At 51.0% G+C, this 18,245-nt stretch overlaps 1 protein-coding gene across 1 annotated transcript in view; it reads left to right on the forward strand.

The window, feature by feature from the left end:
• The window catches only part of LOC121556044 (Nance-Horan syndrome protein-like), an 84,361-nt gene that overhangs the window by 5,365 nt on the left and 60,751 nt on the right, over positions 1-18,245 (forward strand). The window lies entirely within an intron of this gene.

Here is an 18,245-nt window from a genome sequence, read left to right on the forward strand (position 1 = left end):
TGAAGCCTCAGAACATCCAATCAATTAGAATAAACCAAATTACAACACAGTCAAAACAAAACCTATTGGGAAACACAAGCACAAAGCAAAATGCAGTGCTATCTGGCCCTAAATCGACAGTAGACCGTGGCTAACTATTTGACCATGGTTACTGATCAAAACCTTGACAAAGTACAGGCTCAGAGAGCACAGCCTTGCCATTGAGAAGGGTAGACACAGGAAAACCTGCCCCCCTGTAGAGGAAAGGCTGTGCCACTACTGCACCACAGCAGAACCTGAGACAGAGCTGCATTTCCTGACAAAATGTCAAAAATATAAAACTATTAGAGAGAGTCATTTCCCCAAATATGAAACCCTTATTCAAGGTTTCAAAGACCTCTCTGATGAGGATAGGCTACCCGTCCTGTTGGGGGAGGACTCAGGCTACCCGTCCTGTTGGGGGAGGACACAGGCTACCCGTCCTGTTGGGGGAGGACTCAGGCTACCCGTCCTGTTGGGGGAGGACTCAGGCTACCCGTCCTGTTGGGGGAGGACTCAGGCTACCCGTCCTGTTGGGGGAGGACACAGGCTACCCGTCCTGTTGGGGAGGACTCAGGCTACCCGTCCTGTTGGGGGAGGTCTCAGGCTACCCGTCCTGTTGGGGGAGGACACAGGCTACCCCGTCCTGTTGGGGGGAGGACTCAGGCTACCCGTCCTGTTGGGGGAGGCCGCAGGCTCCCCCGTCCTGTTGGGGGAGGACACAGGCTACCCGTCCTGTTGGGGGAGGACTCAGGCTACCCGTCCTGTTGGGGGAGGTCTCCGGCTCCCCGTCCTGTTGGGGGAGGACTCAGGCTACCCGTCCTGTTGGGGGAGGACTCAGGCTACCCGTCCTGTTGGGGGAGGACGCAGAGAGCTGTGGGTTGGCAGGATAGGCTACCCGTCCTGTTGGGGGAGGACTCAGAGAGCTGTGGGTTGGCAGGATAGGCTACCCGTCCTGTTGGGGGAGGACACAGGCTACCCGTCCTGTTGGGGGAGGACTCAGGCTAGCCGTCCTGTTGGGGGAGGACACAGAGAGCTGTGGGTTGGCAGGATAGGCTGCCTGTCCTGTTGGGGGAGGACACAGAGAGCTGTGGGTTGGCAGGATAGGCTACCCGTCCTGTTGGGGGAGGACACAGAGAGCTGTGGGTTGGCAGGATAGGCTACCCGTCCTGTTGGGGGAGGACACAGAGAGCTGTGGGTTGGCAGGATAGGCTGCCTGTCCTGTTGGGGGAGGACACAGAGAGCTGTGGGTTGGCAGGATAGGCTACCCGTCCTGTTGGGAGAGGACACAGAGAGCTGTGGGTTGGCAGAGATAGGCTACCCGTCCTGTTGGGGGGAGGACACAGAGAGCTGTGGGTTGGCAGGATAGGCTGCCTGTCCTGTTGGGGGAGGACACAGAGAGCTGTGGGTTGGCAGGATAGGCTACCCGTCCTGTTGGGGGAGGACACAGAGAGCTGTGGGTTGGCAGGATAGGCTACCCGTCCTGTTGGGGGAGGACACAGAGAGCTGTGGTTGGCAGAGCAATACATTGCTGCCTGCCATAAGATGAGGGACAGTGTCTGACAGACCAACCAACCTGCACATGTCCTCTATATTGTTATTGTTCAATGTATGGTTATTTTGACCCTTGATTATTGTTGTTACTGTTGTCCCGTTGACAATTGTAAATCTCCAAAGTAAGCTTTGTCAATATGTACATTGTTACGTCTTGCCAATAAAGCAAATTGAATTGAATTGAGAGACGGAGAGGCAGACAGGGGCGCAGGGGCAGACAGGGGCAGACAGGGGCAGACAGGGGCGCAGGGGCAGACAGGGGCGCAGGGGCAGACAGGAGGCCAGGGGGCAGACAGGGGCAGCAGAGGCAGACAGGGGCAGACAGGGGCAGACAGGGGCAGAGGCAGACAGGGGCAGACAGGGGCGCAGGGGCAGACAGGGGCAGACAGGGGCAGACAGGGGCAGACAGGGGCGGGCAGGGGCGCGCAGGGGCAGACAGGGGCGCAGGGGCAGACAGGGGCAAACAGGGGCGCAGGGGCAGACAGGGGGCAGACAGGGGCGCAGGGGGCGAGACAGGGGCATAGGGGCAGACAGGGGCAGACAGGGGCAGATAGGGGCAGACAGGGGCAGACAGGGGCAGACAGGGGCAGACAGGGACGCAGGGGCAGACGGGCGCAGGGGCAGACAGGGGCAGACAGGGGCGCAGAGGCAGACAGGGGCAGACAGGGGCGCAGGGGCAGACAGGGGCAGACAGGGGCGCAGGGCAGACAGGGGCAGACAGGGGCAGACAGGGGCAGACAGGGGCGCAGGGGCAGACAGGGGCGCAGGGGCAGACAGGGGCAGACAGGGGCGCAGGGGCAGACAGGGGCAGACAGGGGCAGACAGGGGCAGACAGGGGCAGACAGGGGCAGACAGGGGCGACAGGGGCAGACAGGGGCAGACAGGGGCAGACAGGGGCAGACAGGGGCAGACAGGGGGCAGACAGGGCGCAGGGGCAGACAGGGGCAGAGAGGGGCAGAGAGGGGCAGAGAGGGGCAGACAGGGGCAGACAGGGGGCAGCAGACAGGGGCAGACAGGGGCGAGCAGGGAGCAGACAGGGCGCAGGGGCAGACAGGGGCAGACAGGGGCAGACAGGGGCAGACAGGGGCAGACAGGGGCAGACAGAGGCGCAGGGGCAGACAGGGGCAGACAGGGGGCAGACAGGGGCAGACAGGGGCAGACAGGGGCAGACAGGGGCAGACAGGGGCGCAGGGGCAGACAGGGGCGCAGGGGCAGACAGGGGCAGACAGGGGCAGACAGGGGCGCAGGGGCAGACAGGGGCAGACAGGGGCAGACAGGGCGCAGGGGCAGACAGGGCGCAGGGGCAGACAGGGGCAGACAGGGGCAGACAGGGGCGCAGGGGCAGACAGGGGCAGACAGGGGCGCACAGGGGCAGACAGGGGCAGACAGGGGCAGACAGGGGCAGAGAGGGGCAGACAGGGGCGCAGGGGCAGACAGGGGCGCAGGGGCAGACAGGCAGAGAGGCAGAGACAATTCAAATCAAATTGTATTTGCCACATGCGCCAAATACAACAGGTTTAGAGCTTACAATGAAATGCTGACTTACAAGCCCTTAACCAACAATGCAGTTTAAAGAAAATAATAAGTGTTAAGTAAAAAATGGATGAGTAAAAAATAACAAATGATTAAAGAGCAGCAATAAAATAAAATAACAGTAGGGAGGCTATATACAGGGGGTACCGGTACAGAGTCAATGGGATATAACAGTAGGGAGGCTATATACAGGGGGTACCGGTACAGAGTCAATGGGAAATAGCAGTAGGGAGGTTATATACAGGGGGGTACCGGTACAGAGTCAATGGGAAATAACAGTAGGGAGGCTATATACAGGGGTGTACCGGTACAGAGTCAATGGGAAATAACAGCAGGGAGGTTATATACAGGGGGTACCGGTACAGAGTCAATGTGCGGGGGCACAGGTTAGTCAAGTTAATTGAGGTAATATGTGGTTAGAGTTAAAGTGACTATGCATAGATAATAAACAGAGAGTAGCAGCAGCGTAAAAGAGGGGGGGGGGGAATGCAAATAGTCTGGGTAGCCATGATTAGCTGTTCAGGAGTCTTATGGCTTGGGGGTAGAAGCTGTTAAGAAGCTTTTTGGACCTATACTTGGCGCTCCGGTACCGCTTGCCGTAGCAGAGAGAACAGTCTATGACTAGGGTGGCTGGAGTCTTTGACAATTTTTAGAGCCTTCCTCTGACACCGCCTGGTATAGAGATCCTGGATGGCAGGAAGCTTGGCCCCAGTGATGTACTGGGCCGTACGCACTACCCTCTGTAGTGCCTTGCGGTCTGAGGCCGAGCAGTTGCCATACCAGGCACTGATGCAACCAGTCAGGATGCTCTCGATGGTGCAGCAGTTGAACTCTGTAGGATCTGAGGACCCATGCCAAATCTTTTCAGTCTCCTGAGGGAATAGGCTTTGTCGTGCCCTCTTCACGACTGTCTTGGTATGTTTGGACCATGATAGTTTGTTGGTGATGTGGACACCAAGGAACTTGAAGCTCTCAACCTGTTCCACTACAGCCCCGTCGATGAGAACGGGGGCGTGCTCAGTCCTCTTTTTTTCTCTGTAGTCCACAATCATCTCCTTTGTCTTGATCATGTGGAGGGAGAGGTTGTTATCCTGGCACCACACGGCCAGGTCTCCAACCTCCTCCCTATAGGTTGTCTCATCATTGTCGGTGATCGGGCCTACCACTGTTGTGCCGTCGGCAAACTTAATGATGGTGTTGGAGTCGTGCTTGGTCATGCAGTCATGGGTGAACAGGGAGTACAGGAGGGGACTGAGCACGCACCCCTGAGGGGCCCCCGTGTTGAGGATCAGCGTGGCAGATGTGTTGTTACCTACCCTTACCACCTGGGGGCGGCCCGTCAGGAAGTCCAGGATCCAGTTGCAGAGGGAGGTGTTTAGTCCCAGGGTCCTTAGCTTAGTGATGAGCTTTGAGGGCACTATGGTGTTGAACGCTGTTTACAGTTGAGTTGCCCTGGTTGTGTCAGTATACACTAACCTTAAAGAGCAACTGCCCCTAAAAAACAACTTCTCATTTAGAAAACAGCCTATGTGGCATTTATATAAGTCAAACATTTATTCTGCTGTCAAAATTGACTACAAAGTGTAAAAAGGATAATTTTGGTCATAGTCAGTCTAGTCCAAAACAGAGTTTTTTAAGACTAGTGGTCGTGATGTAAATGAAGGTTGGATATAAGGGAGTAAAACGTTTTGAGAAGAATTGAAGCCGAAAAAGACAGGAAATTCAAAAGCTAATTTGATTTACAGTCGAGGTCAAATGTTTGATGTGTGTGTGTGTGTGTCTGTATGTGCGTGTGTCTGTGGTGTGTGTCTGTGGTGTGTGTGTGTCTGTATGTGTGTGTGTGTCTGTGGTGTGTACAGTCGTGGTCAAAGGTTTTGAGAATGACAAGTATTGGTCTTTACAAAGTTCGCTGCTTCAGTGTTATGAGATATTTGTCAGATGTTACTATGGTATACTGAAGTATAATTACAAACATTCCATAAGTGTCAAATGCTTTTATTGACAATTACATTACGTTTATGCAAAGAGTCAATATTTGCAGTGTTGACCCTTCTTTTTCAAGTCCTCTGCAATCCGCCCTGGCATGCTGTCAATTAACTTCTGGGCCACATCCTGACTGATGGCAGCCCATTCTGGCATAATCAATGCTTGGAGTTTGTTAGAATTTTTGGGGTTTTGTTTGTCCTCCCGCTTCTTGAGGATCGACCACAAGTTCTCAATGGGATTAAGGTCTGGGGAGTTTCCTGGCCATGGACCCAAAATGTCGATGTTTTGTTCCCCGAGCCACTTAGTTATCACTTTTGCCTTATGGCAAGGTGCTCCATCATGCTGGAAAAGGCATTGTTCATCACCAAGCTGTTCTTGGATGGTTGGGAGAAGTTGCTATCGGAGGATGTGTTGGTACCATTCTTTATTCATGGCTGTGTTCTTAGGCAAAATTGTGAGTGAGCCCACTCCCTTGGCTGAGAAGCAACCCCACACATGAATGGTCTCAGGATGCTTTACCATCCTTGTGGGTCGGCTAAGGAGTATTGGTGTCTCAGGGGTCTTTGGCCTGGTTTGCTAACTACCTCTCTCAAAGAGTGCAGTGTATAAAGTCAGAACATCTGCTGTCTCAGCCACTGCCTGTCACCAAGGGAGTACCCCAAGGCTCCATCCTAGGCCCCACGCTCTTCTCAACTTACATCAACAACACAGCTCAGGCAGTAGGAAGCTCTCTCATCCATTTATATGCAGATGATACAGGCTTATACTCAGCTGGCCCCTCTCCCGATTTTGTGTTAAACGCTCTACAACAAACCTTTCTTAGTGTCCAACAAGCTTTCTCTGCCCTTAACCTTGTTCTGAACACCTCCAAAACAAAGGTCATGTGGTTTGGTAAGAAGAATGCCCCTCCCTCTCCCCACCGGTGTGATTACTACCTCTGAGGGTTTAGAGCTTGAGGTAGTCACCTCATACAAGTCCTTGGGAGTACGGCTAGACGGTATCCTTCTCTCAGCACATATCAAAGCTGCAGGCTAAGGTTAAATCTAGACTTGGTTTCCTCTATCGTAATCGCTCCTCTTTCACCCCAGCTGCCAAACTAACCCTGATTCAGATGACCATCCTACCCATGCTAGACTACGGAGACGTAATTTATAGATCAGCAGGTAAGGGTGCTCTCAAGCGGCTAGATGTTCTTTACCATTCGGCCATCAGATTTGCCACCAATGCTCTTTACAGGACACATCACTGCACTCTATACTCCTCTGTAAACTGGTCAAATCAAATTGTATTTGTCACATGCACACGTTTAGCAGATGTTATAGCGAAATGCTTATGCTTCTAGTTCCGACGTGCAGTAATATCTAACAAGTAATATCTAACAATTTCACAACATATTCCCAATACACACAAATCTAGTAAGGAATGGAATTTAAGAATATATACATATATGGACAAGTAATGACAGAGCGGCATGGACTAAGATACAGTAGAATATTATAGAATAGAATGCAGTATATACATATGAGATGAGTAGTGCAAGATATGGAAACATTATTAAAGTGACTAGTGTTCCATTTCTTAAAGTGGCCAGTGATTTCAATAGGCAGCAGCAGCCTCTAATGTGCTAGTGATGGCTATTTAACAGTCTGATGGCCTTGAGATAGAAGCTGTTTTTCAGTCTCTTGGTCCCAGCTTTGATGCACCTGTACTGACCTCGCCTTCTGGATGATAGCAGGGTGAACAGGCAGTGGCTCGGATGGTTGATGTCGTTGATGATCTTTTTGGCTTTCCTGTGACATCGGGTGCTGTAGGTGTCTTGGAGGGCAGGTAGTTAGTTTCCCCCGGTAATGCGTTCGGCAGACCGCACTACCCTCTGGAGAGCCCTGCGGTTGTGGGCGGTGCAGTTGCCGTACCAGGTGGTGATACAGCCCGACAGGATGCTCTCAATTGTGCATCTGTAAAAGTTTGTGAGGGTTTTAGGTGCCAAGCCTAAATTGAGAGCATCCTGTCGGGCTGTATCACCGCCTGGTACGGCAACTGCACCGCCCGCAACCGCAGGGCTCACCAGAGGGTGGTCTCTGTATATCTGTCGCAAGATCCACTGGTTGATGCTTATTTATAAAACCATCTTAGGCCTCACTCCCCCCTATCTGAGATACCTACTGCAGCCCTCATCCTCCACATACAACACCCGTTCAGCCAGTCACATTCTGTTAAAGGTCCCCAAAGCACATACTTATTTTCCACCATAATTTGCAAATAAATTCATTAAAAATCCTACAATGTGATTTTCTGGATTTCTTTTTCTCAATTTGTCTGTCATAGTTGACGTATACCTATGATGAAAATTACAGGCCTCTCTCATCTTTTTAAGTGGGAGAACTTGCACAATTGGTGGCTGACTAAATACTTTTTTCCCCCACTGTATATGTCTATTATTACTTTGATCGTCGGTATTAGCTACTCTTTGGCCATATTCACCTACTGGACCTCCTTAGCACAAACAAGAATATGAAACAAAGATGATTCACTTTATTTTAAATGACGACATAATGGTGGAGGAATCACACATTGTTAAATGTGGTAGCAGCAAGATGTCTGTTTACCTCCATCAGTCCAATCACCAAAGACTGCTAGAGGGAGAGAGGTTACAAGAGGAAAGGGTGGAGGGACTAGACTGCTATAGTAGAGGGAGAGAGGTTACAAGGGGAAAGGGTGGAGGGACTAGACTGCTATAGTAGAGGGAGAGAGGTTACAAGAGGAAAGGGTGGAGGGACTAGACTGCTATGGTAGAGGGGAGAGAGGTTACAAGAGGAAAGGGTGGAGACAGACTGCTATAGTAGAGGGAGAGAGGTTACAAGAGGAAAGGGTGGAGGGACTAGACTGCTATAGTAGAGGGAGAGAGGTTACAAGAGGAAAGGGTGGAGGGACTAGACTGCTATAGTAGAGGGAGAGAGGTTACAAGAGGAAAGGGTGGAGGGACTAGACTGCTATAGTAGAGGGAGAGAGGTTACAAGAGGAAAGGGTGGAGGGACTAGACTGCTATAGTAGAGGGAGAGAGGTTACAAGAGGAAAGGGTGGAGGGACTAGACTGCTATAGTAGAGGGAGAGAGGTTACAAGAGGAAAGGGTGGAGGGACTAGACTGCTATAGTAGAGGGAGAGAGGTTACAAGAGGAAAGGGTGGAGGGACTAGACTGCTATAGTAGAGGGAGAGAGGTTACAAGAGGAAAGGGTGGAGGGACTAGACTGCTATAGTAGAGGGAGAGAGGTTACAATAGGAAAGGGTGGAGGGACTGCTATAGTAGAGGGAGAGAGGTTACAAGAGGAAAGGGTGGAGGGACTGCTATAGCAGAGGGAGAGAGGTTACAAGAGGAAAGGGTGGAGGGACTAGACTGCTATAGTAGAGGGAGAGAGGTTACAAGAGGAAAGGGTGGAGGGACTAGACTGCTATAGTAGAGGGAGAGAGGTTACAAGAGGAAAGGGTGGAGGGACTAGACTGCTATAGTAGAGGGAGAGAGGTTACAAGAGGAAAGGGTGGAGGGACTAGACTGCTATAGTAGAGGGAGAGAGGTTACAAGAGGAAAGGGTGGAGGGACTAGACTGCTATAGTAGAGGGAGAGAGGTTACAAGAGGAAAGGGTGGAGGGACTAGACTGCTATAGTAGAGGGAGAGAGGTTACAAGAGGAAAGGGTGGAGGGACTAGACTGCTATAGTAGAGGGAGAGAGGTTACAATAGGAAAGGGTGGAGAGACTGCTATAGTAGAGGGAGAGAGGTTACAAGAGGAAAGGGTGGAGGGACTAGACTGCTATAGCAGAGGGAGAGAGGTTACAAGAGGAAAGGGTGGAGGGACTAGACTGCTATAGTAGAGGGAGAGAGGTTACAATAGGAAAGGGTGGAGAGACTAGACTGCTATAGTAGAGGGGAGAGAGGTTACAAGAGGAAAGGGTGGAGGGACTAGACTGCTATAGTAGAGGGAGAGAGGTTACAAGAGGAAAGGGTGGAGGGACTAGACTGCTATAGTAGAGTGAGAGAGTTTACAAGAGGAAAGGGTGGAGGGACTAGACTGCTATAGTAGAGGGAGAGAGGTTACAAGAGGAAAGGGTGGAGGGACTAGACTGCTATAGTAGAGGGAGAGAGGTTACAAGAGGAAAGGGTGGAGGGACTAGACTGCTATAGTAGAGGGAGAGAGAGGTTACAAGAGGAAAGGGTGGAGGGACTGCTATAGTAGAGGGAGAGAGGTTACAAGAGGAAAGGGTGGAGGGACTAGACTGCTATAGTAGAGGGAGAGAGGTTACAAGAGGAAAGGGTGGAGGGACTAGACTGCTATAGTAGAGGGAGAGAGTTTACAAGAGGAAAGGGTGGAGGGACTAGACTGCTATAGTAGAGGGAGAGAGGTTACAAGAGGAAAGGGTGGAGGGACTAGACTGCTATGGTAGAGGGAGAGAGGTTACAAGAGGAAAGGGTGGAGGGACTAGACTGCTATAGTAGAGGGAGAGAGGTTACAAGAGGAAAGGGTGGAGGGACTAGACTGCTATAGTAGAGGGAGAGAGGTTACAAGAGGAAAGGGTGGAGGGACTAGACTGCTATAGTAGAGGGAGAGAGGTTACAAGAGGAAAGGGTGGAGGGACTAGACTGCTATAGTAGAGGGAGAGAGGTTACAAGAGGAAAGGGTGGAGGGACTAGACTGCTATAGTAGAGGGAGAGAGGTTACAAGAGGAAAGGGTGGAGGGACTAGACTGCTATAGTAGAGGGAGAGAGGTTACAAGAGGAAAGGGTGGAGGGACTAGACTGCTATAGTAGAGGGAGAGAGGTTACAAGAGGAAAGGGTGGAGGGACTAGACTGCTATAGTAGAGGGAGAGAGGTTACAAGAGGAAAGGGTGGAGGGACTAGACTGCTATAGTAGAGGGAGAGAGGTTACAAGAGGAAAGGGTGGAGGGACTAGACTGCTATAGTAGAGGGAGAGAGTTTACAAGAGGAAAGGGTGGAGGGACTAGACTGCTATAGTAGAGGGAGAGAGTTACAAGAGGAAAGGGTGGAGGGACTAGACTGCTATAGTAGAGGGAGAGAGGTTACAAGAGGAAAGGGTGGAGGGACTAGACTGCTATAGTAGAGGGAGAGAGGTTACAAGAGGAAAGGGTGGAGGGACTGCTATGGTAGAGGGAGAGAGGTTACAAGAGGAAAGGGTGGAGGGACTAGACTGCTATGGTAGAGGGAGAGAGGTTACAAGAGGAAAGGGTGGAGGGACTAGACTGCTATGGTAGAGGGAGAGAGGTTACAAGAGGAAAGGGTGGAGGGACTAGACTGCTATAGTAGAGGGAGAGAGGTTACAAGAGGAAAGGGTGGAGGGACTAGACTGCTATGGTAGAGGGAGAGAGGTTACAAGAGGAAAGGGTGGAGGGACTAGACTGCTATAGTAAAGGGAGAGAGGTTACAAGAGGAAAGGGTGGAGGGACTAGACTGCTATAGTAGAGGGAGAGAGGTTACAAGAGGAAAGGGTGGAGGGACTAGACTGCTATAGTAGAGGGAGAGAGGTTACAAGAGGAAAGGGTGGAGGGACTAGACTGCTATAGTAGAGGGAGAGAGGTTACAAGAGGAAAGGGTGGAGGGACTAGACTGCTATAGTAGAGGGAGAGAGGTTACAAGAGGAAAGGGTGGAGGGACTAGACTGCTATAGTAGAGGGAGAGAGGTTACAAGAGGAAAGGGTGGAGGGACTAGACTGCTATAGTAGAGGGAGAGAGGTTACAAGAGGAAAGGGTGGAGGGACTAGACTGCTATAGTAGAGGGAGAGAGGTTACAAGAGGAAAGGGTGGAGGGACTAGACTGCTATAGTAGAGGGAGAGAGGTTACAAGAGGAAAGGGTGGAGGGACTAGACTGCTATAGTAGAGGGAGAGAGGTTACAAGAGGAAAGGGTGGAGGGACTAGACTGCTATGGTAGAGGGAGAGAGGTTACAAGAGGAAAGGGTGGAGGGACTAGACTGCTATAGTAGAGGGAGAGAGGTTACAAGAGGAAAGGGTGGAGGGACTAGACTGCTATGGTAGAGGGAGAGAGGTTACAAGAGGAAAGGGTGGAGGGACTAGACTGCTATAGTAGAGGGAGAGAGGTTACAAGAGGAAAGGGTGGAGGGACTAGACTGCTATAGTAGAGGGAGAGAGGTTACAAGAGGAAAGGGTGGAGGTAGACTGCTATAGTAGAGGGAGAGAGGTTACAAGAGGAAAGGGTGGAGGGACTAGACTGCTATAGTAGAGGGAGAGAGGTTACAAGAGGAAAGGGTGGAGGGACTAGACTGCTATAGTAGAGGGAGAGAGGTTACAAGAGGAAAGGGTGGAGGGACTAGACTGCTATAGTAGAGGGAGAGAGGTTACAAGAGGAAAGGGTGGAGGGACTAGACTGCTATAGTAGAGGGAGAGAGGTTACAAGAGGAAAGGGTGGAGGGACTAGACTGCTATAGTAGAGGGAGAGAGGTTACAAGAGGAAAGGGTGGAGGGACTAGACTGCTATAGTAGAGGGAGAGAGGTTACAAGAGGAAAGGGTGGAGGGACTAGACTGCTATAGTAGAGGGAGAGAGGTTACAAGAGGAAAGGGTGGAGGGACTAGACTGCTATAGTAGAGGGGAGAGAGGTTACAAGAGGAAAGGGTGGAGGGACTAGACTGCTATGGTAGAGGGAGAGAGGTTACAAGAGGAAAGGGTGGAGGGACTAGACTGCTATAGTAGAGGGAGAGAGGTTACAAGAGGAAAGGGTGGAGGGACTAGACTGCTATGGTAGAGGGAGAGAGGTTACAAGAGGAAAGGGTGGAGGGACTGGACTGCTATGGTAGAGGGAGAGAGGTTACAAGAGGAAAGGGTGGAGGGACTAGACTGCTATAGTAGAGGGAGAGAGGTTACAAGAGGAAAGGGTGGAGGGACTAGACTGCTATAGTAGAGGGAGAGAGGTTACAAGAGGAAAGGGTGGAGGGACTAGACTGCTATAGTAGAGGGAGAGAGGTTACAAGAGGAAAGGGTGGAGGGACTAGACTGCTATAGTAGAGGGAGAGAGGTTACAAGAGGAAAGGGTGGAGGGACTAGACTGCTATAGTAGAGGGAGAGAGGTTACAAGAGGAAAGGGTGGAGGGACTAGACTGCTATAGTAGAGGGAGAGAGGTTACAAGAGGAAAGGGTGGAGGGACTAGACTGCTATAGTAGAGGGAGAGAGGTTACAATAGGAAAGGGTGGAGAGGGGGGAGGACTGCTATAGCAGAGGGAGAGAGGTTACAAGAGGATAGGGTGGAGAGACTGCTATGGTAGAGGGAGAGAGGTTACAAGAGGAAAGGGTGGAGGGTGAGGGACTGCTATAGCAGAGGGAGAGAGGTTACAAGAGGAAAGGGTGGAGAGACTGCTATAGTAGAGGGAGAGAGGTTACAAGAGGAAAGGGTGGAGGGACTAGACTGCTATAGTAGAGGGAGAGAGGTTACAAGAGGAAAGGGTGGAGGGACTAGACTGCTATAGTAGAGGGAGAGAGGTTACAAGAGGAAAGGGTGGAGGGACTAGACTGCTATAGTAGAGGGAGAGAGGTTACAAGAGGAAAGGGTGGAGGGACTAGACTGCTATAGTAGAGGGAGAGAGGTTACAAGAGGAAAGGGTGGAGGGACTAGACTGCTATAGTAGAGGGAGAGAGGTTACAAGAGGAAAGGGTGGAGGGACTAGACTGCTATAGTAGAGGGAGAGAGGTTACAAAGAGGAAAGGGTGGAGGGACTAGACTGCTATAGTAGAGGGAGAGAGGTTACAAGAGGAAAGGGTGGAGGGACTAGACTGCTATAGTAGAGGGAGAGAGGTTACAAGAGGAAAGGGGTGGAGGGACTAGACTGCTATAGTAGAGGGAGAGAGGTTACAAGAGGAAAGGGTGGAGGGACTAGACTGCTATAGTAGAGGGAGAGAGGTTACAAGAGGAAAGGGTGGAGGGACTAGACTGCTATAGTAGAGGAGAGAGAGGTTACAAGAGGAAAGGGTGGAGGGACTAGACTGCTATAGTAGAGGGAGAGAGGTTACAAGAGGAAAGGGTGGAGGGACTAGACTGCTATAGTAGAGGGAGAGAGGTTACAAGAGGAAAGGGTGGAGGGACTAGACTGCTATAGTAGAGGGAGAGAGGTTACAAGAGGAAAGGGTGGAGGGACTAGACTGCTATAGTAGAGGGAGAGAGGTTACAAGAGGAAAGGGTGGAGGGACTAGACTGCTATAGTAGAGGGAGAGAGGTTACAAGAGGAAAGGGTGGAGGGACTAGACTGCTATAGTAGAGGGAGAGAGGTTACAAGAGGAAAGGGTGGAGGGACTAGACTGCTATAGTAGAGGGAGAGAGGTTACAAGAGGAAAGGGTGGAGGGACTAGACTGCTATAGTAGAGGGAGAGAGGTTACAAGAGGAAAGGGTGGAGGGACTAGACTGCTATAGTAGAGGGAGAGAGGTTACAAGAGGAAAGGGTGGGGGACTAGACTGCATAGTAGAGGGAGAGAGGTTACGAGAGGAAAGGGTGGAGGGACTAGACTGCTATGGTAGAGGGAGAGAGGTTACAAGAGGAAAGGGTGGAGGGACTAGACTGCTATATGGTAGAGGGAGAGAGGTTACAAGAGGGAAAGGGGTGGAGGGACTAGACTGCTATAGTAGAGGGAGAGAGGTTACAAGAGGAAAGGGTGGAGGGACTAGACTGCTATGGTAGAGGGAGAGAGGTTACAAGAGGAAAGGGGTGGAGGGACTAGACTGCTATAGTAAAGGGAGAGAGGTTACAAGAGGAAAGGGTGGAGGGACTAGACTGCTATAGTAGAGGGAGAGAGGTTACAAGAGGAAAGGGTGGAGGGACTAGACTGCTATAGTAGAGGGAGAGAGGTTACAAGAGGAAAGGGTGGAGGGACTAGACTGCTATAGTAGAGGGAGAGAGGTTACAAGAGGAAAGGGTGGAGGGACTAGACTGCTATAGTAGAGGGAGAGAGGTTACAAGAGGAAAGGGGTGGAGGGACTAGACTGCTATAGTAGAGGGAGAGAGGTTACAAGAGGAAAGGGTGGAGGGACTAGACTGCTATAGTAGAGGGAGAGAGGTTACAAGAGGAAAGGGTGGAGGGACTAGACTGCTATAGTAGAGGGAGAGAGGTTACAAGAGGAAAGGGTGGAGGGACTAGACTGCTATAGTAGAGGGAGAGAGGTTACAAGAGGAAAGGGTGGAGGGACTAGACTGCTATAGTAGAGGGAGAGAGGTTACAAGAGGAAAGGGTGGAGGGACTAGACTGCTATGGTAGAGGGAGAGAGGTTACAAGAGGAAAGGGTGGAGGGACTAGACTGCTATAGTAGAGGGAGAGAGGTTACAAGAGGAAAGGGTGGAGGGACTAGACTGCTATGGTAGAGGGAGAGAGGTTACAAGAGGAAAGGGTGGAGGGACTAGACTGCTATAGTAGAGGGAGAGAGGTTACAAGAGGAAAGGGTGGAGGGACTAGACTGCTATAGTAGAGGGAGAGAGGTTACAAGAGGAAAGGGTGGAGGGACTAGACTGCTATAGTAGAGGGAGAGAGGTTACAAGAGGAAAGGGTGGAGGGACTAGACTGCTATAGTAGAGGGAGAGAGGTTACAAGAGGAAAGGGTGGAGGGACTAGACTGCTATAGTAGAGGGAGAGAGGTTACAAGAGGAAAGGGTGGAGGGACTAGACTGCTATAGTAGAGGGAGAGAGGTTACAAGAGGAAAGGGTGGAGGGACTAGACTGCTATAGTAGAGGGAGAGAGGTTACAAGAGGAAAGGGTGGAGGGACTAGACTGCTATAGTAGAGGGAGAGAGGTTACAAGAGGAAAGGGTGGAGGACTAGACTGCTATAGTAGAGGGAGAGAGGTTACAAGAGGAAAGGGTGGAGGGACTAGACTGCTATAGTAGAGGAGAGAGAGGTTACAAGAGGAAAGGGTGGAGGCGACTGCTATAGTAGAGGGAGAGAGGTTACAAGAGGAAAGGGTGGAGGGACTAGACTGCTATAGTAGAGGGAGAGAGGTTACAAGAGGAAAGGGTGGAGGGACTAGACTGCTATAGTAGAGGGAGAGAGGTTACAAGAGGAAAGGGTGGAGGGACTAGACTGCTATAGTAGAGGGAGAGAGGTTACAAGAGGAAAGGGGTGGAGGGACTAGACTGCTATAGTAGAGGGAGAGAGGTTACAAGAGGAAAGGGTGGAGGGACTAGACTGCTATAGTAGAGGGAGAGAGGTTACAAGAGGAAAGGGTGAAAGGGTGGAGGGACTAGACTGCTATAGTAGAGGGAGAGAGGTTACAATAGGAAAGGGTGGAGAGACTGCTATAGTAGAGGGAGAGAGGTTACAAGAGGAAAGGGTGGAAAGGGTGGAGGGACTGCTATAGCAGAGGGAGAGAGGTTACAAGAGGAAAGGGTGGAGAGACTGCTATGGTAGAGGGAGAGAGGTTACAAGAGGAAAGGGTGGAGGGACTAGACTGCTATAGTAGAGGGAGAGAGGTTACAAGAGGAAAGGGTGGAGGGACTAGACTGCTATAGTAGAGGGAGAGAGGTTACAAGAGGAAAGGGTGGAGGGACTAGACTGCTATAGTAGAGGGAGAGAGGTTACAAGAGGAAAGGGTGGAGGGACTAGACTGCTATAGTAGAGGGGAGAGAGGTTACAAGAGGAAAGGGTGGAGGGACTAGACTGCTATAGTAGAGGGAGAGAGGTTACAAGAGGAAAGGGTGGAGGGACTAGACTGCTATAGTAGAGGGAGAGAGGTTACAAGAGGAAAGGGTGGAGGGACTAGACTGCTATAGTAGAGGGAGAGAGGTTACAAGAGGAAAGGGTGGAGGGACTAGACTGCTATAGTAGAGGGAGAGAGGTTACAAGAGGAAAGGGTGGAGGGACTAGACTGCTATAGTAGAGGGAGAGAGGTTACAAGAGGAAAGGGTGGAGGGACTAGACTGCTATAGTAGAGGGAGAGAGGTTACAAGAGGAAAGGGTGGAGGGACTAGACTGGGCTATAGTAGAGGGAGAGAGGTTACAAGAGGAAAGGGTGGAGGGACTAGACTGCTATAGTAGAGGGAGAGAGGTTACAAGAGGAAAGGGTGGAGGGACTAGACTGCTATGGTAGAGGGAGAGAGGTTACAAGAGGAAAGGGTGGAGGGACTAGACTGCTATAGTAGAGGGAGAGAGGTTACAAGAGGAAAGGGTGGAGGGACTAGACTGCTATGGTAGAGGGAGAGAGGTTACAAGAGGAAAGGGTGGAGGGACTAGACTGCTATAGTAGAGGGAGAGAGGTTACAAGAGGAAAGGGTGGAGGGACTAGACTGCTATAGTAGAGGGAGAGAGGTTACAAGAGGAAAGGGTGGAGGGACTAGACTGCTATAGTAGAGGGAGAGAGGTTACAATAGGAAAGGGTGGAGAGACTGCTATAGTAGAGGGAGAGAGGTTACAAGAGGAAAGGGTGGAGGGACTAGACTGCTATAGTAGAGGGAGAGAGGTTACAAGAGGAAAGGGTGGAGGGACTAGACTGCTATAGTAGAGGGAGAGAGGTTACAAGAGGAAAGGGTGGAGAGACTGCTATAGTAGAGGGAGAGAGGTTACAAGAGGAAAGGGGTGGAGGGACTAGACTGCTATGGTAGAGGGAGAGAGGTTACAAGAGGAAAGGGTGGAGGGACTAGACTGCTATAGTAGAGGGAGAGAGGTTACAAGAGGAAAGGGTGGAGAGACTGCTATAGTAGAGGGAGAGAGGTTACAAGAGGAAAAGGTGGAGGGACTAGACTGCTATAGTAGAGGGAGAGAGGTTACAAGAGGAAAGGGTGGAGGGACTAGACTGCTATAGTAGAGGGAGAGAGGTTACAAGAGGAAACGGTGGAGGGACTAGACTGCTATAGTAGAGGGAGAGAGGTTACAAGAGGAAAGGGTGGAGGGACTAGACTGCTATAGTAGAGGGAGAGAGGTTACAAGAGGAAAGGGTGGAGGGACTGCTATAGTAGAGGGAGAGAGGTTACAAGAGGAAAGGGGTGGAGGGACTAGACTGCTATAGTAGAGGGAGAGAGGTTACAAGAGGAAAGGGTGGAGGGACTAGACTGCTATAGTAGAGGGAGAGAGGTTACAATAGGAAAGGGTGGAGAGACTGCTATAGTAGAGGGAGAGAGGTTACAAGAGGAAAGGGTGGAAAGGGTGGAGGGACTGCTATAGCAGAGGGAGAGAGGTTACAAGAGGAAAGGGTGGAGGGACTAGACTGCTATGGTAGAGGGAGAGAGAGGTTACAAGAGGAAAGGGTGGAGGGACTAGACTGCTATAGTAGAGGGAGAGAGGTTACAAGAGGAAAGGGTGGAGGGACTAGACTGCTATAGTAGAGGGAGAGAGGTTACAAGAGGAAAGGGTGGAGGGACTAGACTACTATAGTAGAGGGAGAGAGGTTACAAGAGGAAAGGGTGGAGGGACTAGACTGCTATAGTAGAGGGAGAGAGGTTACAAGAGGAAAGGGTGGAGGGACTAGACTGCTATAGTAGAGGGAGAGGGGTTACAAGGGGAAAGGGTGGAGAGACTGCTATAGTAGAGGGAGAGAGGTTACAAGAGGAAAGAGGTGGAGGGACTAGACTGCTATAGTAGAGGGAGAGAGGTTACAATAGGAAAGGGTGGAGGGACTGGACTGCTATAGTAGAGGGAGAGAGGTTACAAGAGGAAAGGGTGGAGGGACTAGACTGCTATAGTAGAGGGAGAGAGGTTACAAGAGGAAAGGGTGGAGGGAGTAGACTGCTATAGTAGAGGGAGAGAGGTTACAAGAGGAAAGGGGTGGAGGGACTAGACTGCTATAGTAGAGGGAGAGAGGTTACAATAGGAAAGGGTGGAGAGACTGCTATAGTAGAGGGAGAGAGGTTACAAGAGGAAAGGGTGGAGGGACTAGACTGCTATAGTAGAGGGGAGAGAGGTTACAAGAGGAAAGGGTGGAGGGACTAGACTGCTATAGTAGAGGGAGAGAGGTTACAAGAGGAAAGGGTGGAGGGACTAGACTGCTATAGTAGAGGGAGAGAGGTTACAATAGGAAAGGGTGGAGGGACTAGACTGCTATAGTAGAGGGAGAGAGGTTACAAGAGGAAAGGGTGGAGGGACTAGACTGCTATAGTAGAGGGAGAGAGGTTACAAGAGGAAAGGGGTGGAGGGAGTAGACTGCTATAGTAGAGGGAGAG

Source organism: Coregonus clupeaformis, unplaced genomic scaffold (assembly GCF_020615455.1).
Source record: "Coregonus clupeaformis isolate EN_2021a unplaced genomic scaffold, ASM2061545v1 scaf0182, whole genome shotgun sequence".
Taxonomy (NCBI): domain Eukaryota; kingdom Metazoa; phylum Chordata; class Actinopteri; order Salmoniformes; family Salmonidae; genus Coregonus; species Coregonus clupeaformis.